This window comes from Bombus flavifrons, chromosome 3 (genome assembly GCF_040668555.2).
Source record: "Bombus flavifrons isolate JBK064 chromosome 3, iyBomFlav1_principal, whole genome shotgun sequence".
Classification (NCBI taxonomy): domain Eukaryota; kingdom Metazoa; phylum Arthropoda; class Insecta; order Hymenoptera; family Apidae; genus Bombus; species Bombus flavifrons.
The window spans coordinates 3,256,011-3,258,727 of NC_138444.1; positions in this window are offsets into that span (position 1 = coordinate 3,256,011).

Below are 2,717 nucleotides of genomic sequence, written 5' to 3' on the forward strand. Positions count from 1 at the left end.
TTAACTGTATATGGCTAAAGGATCCCTTTGTCAGAGCAAGGACAAAGATCGAATCAGGGACAATACCTGTAAGGGATATTGTGGCGAGAGACAAGGACATCCGCGTTTCGACAAAATCGGTCAGCGGGTCACAGATAGTTCTTCATGAAGTCTGTAAAACTGACTATAAGAAATCTATCATAGTATCATTAATGTATTCTATTTAGTAACTATCTAACTAAGAGCAGTATTATATAACGAAATAATATATAAATAATCCCAATGACTGCATTTCTTTAAGATTTGAACAAAGTTCAACTTCGAGTTCAACTTCTGATCAATAATAAATATTAATGGAATAATTAGCATGTACAACATTAATATGTAACACTAGCTTTCAACGATCAACAGAATGTTATGAGATTTTAATTACAAACAAATTGCTGATTTAAATATGAAATTCTCTATTAAACAATCTTTTTTAATCTATGAATATATATTTGAGAATCATGTCTGCGTGCCATTTAAAATTTAACGTCGATTAAGCTGAACAAATTGAAAGGAAAATTTAACATTCATCCTACACGGGTTATCGAAAAATATATCTGAACAGAAACGCCAAATACATTTTCAGAAGTCTATTCTTAGCACTGGGGGTTAATATGTAAATGCAACGTTCCAAGTGAATACCTTATATTGCGTGCGTGTGAAGTGATTCATCCGTGAACATAATCAAAATATTGTATCTTAATATCTGTGTTCGCGCCTACTTCGTCCGGTACCAAAAATGGTTGCTTAACGAAATAATGGAAAGGGAAGAGAACAATATTTACATGTTCTATGAATGTGAAAGTGTTGATCGATTCTTCTTCGATGTACTTAAGTAACACTTTCATCATAGTAGAGCAGTTGCGACAGTGTCGCTATTATATTATAATTATCCTTAACGTTGCCGTCGATCGTTATACCATGACTCAATACTGCATTGATGCGCTCTGTTTACACTCAACAGTGAAACCGTAATAGGTACTACTGGCACGACTGCATAGCTCAAAACTACTGGCGTTCAGAGAATTTTGCATTTCATTTACGTAAAATGTAACGAACTGAAAAAGAAAGAACAGTTTAAAGAAATGTATACACATTTAGAAATACTAAGTATATTCATTTTTATCATTTAGTCATAGAGCAATGTATAAAATTATTAACGTGGTTTTAAATAGTTGAAAATTTAGCGACTACAACAATGAGGCTAATTCATAAAAGTTAATTCCTTCGAGGATAAAGTATCTCATTTGTATTTAGCAATTAAAAAGGCAAACAAAGATCTATTAAAATTTTACCGTAGGATTTGAGTTATCAATCGCTTTGAAGGAAACCTTAGAAGCAATGAATGATCTTGTACTAAAGCTCCCCACGCGTAATTTCATTATTCTGGTTTTCCTTGGCGCTAATCTTATTCTCTATATACAGCTCGCAATCGTAGTATCCTTGGACAGAAGTAGGTACGCGTCACTGGTCTCCGGTATTACAATCGTATCGAGTGATCATGCCAATGTCAATAACAGAAATTGCGGGAATGATAGTGGAACACTAGCGTGTCAAATAGTATAAGCAGTTAGCCAGATGCCGAACATATAAACAAGATACATTGTAACTTCGCACGACACGCTAAGTACATAAATCGTCGACTGAAAGTCTGAAACAGAACCATGATAGTATGGAAATCCACCTGATCGACCTCGAATTATTCTTCCGGGAGGACGAGCCGTACGCAACACGACGTATGTATGTTTCATGTATGTAGGTAAGCAAGAAGGCGGCCCACGTCAGTTGCGAGTCGGGACAAGCTTACCTATATGGATTTGGAAACGTGGCCATCGCCAAAAGCGGCCCAACAAAATCAACAGGACATGTTTGCGGAGCGGGCGTAATTGGTCCCGTGAACTGGTTCAAAAGAGGCGCGCCTTTGCAGGTGCGGCCTAATGCGTTGATCCAGCGGTGACTTTTTCCACGAACGGCAATTTCTACCGTTTCCTTCGTTGGATATAATTGTGATATTACTACAGAATAAAAATTTTCATTCGATAAAGCTTGTACGAGGTTGAAGATGATACAAGAAATTATTGATTAAATTAGAGATAAAATGGTTTATTGATTTCAAATATATCACAGTGAGATAGTGAAAGTCAATGAAAGGATATGAGCAAACTAGCTTTTCTTGGTAAGGTGTTAATTGTCCATCGATGGTAATTGTCCATCTAAAGAAATCGCATGAAAGCGAGTATCGAATGCTCCAAGATCAGTAATAGCTGTTCCAATTTCTTCGTTGTTAAAAACATTCTGAAATGACATCGTCGTCAACATCTTGACATCGAAAGAAAACAAAGATGGACTACTAATCATTATTTTTATTACCTCGTATTTGTTAGTTTATTCTCTGCTTTCCCGAATATACGATACATTTACAAACAACATGTAAATTGCCATGTTCGATATAAAAACTTCGGAATCGATTCTTTTACCCGCCAACGAAGATAATATGCAGCATGTGGCGCCAACGAACGACACATAGATGCACTAGCAAATAAAGGATCATCTTCAATCCGTATAGACGGCGCTACTTGCTGTGGTCTAGTGACAAACCAAAAGTATCTAGAAACAAAGAAGCCAAAGAGGGGGGAATATAATGGTGTAAGAGGCACGACCCCAGGCAACAGAACACATCGAGCGTATTT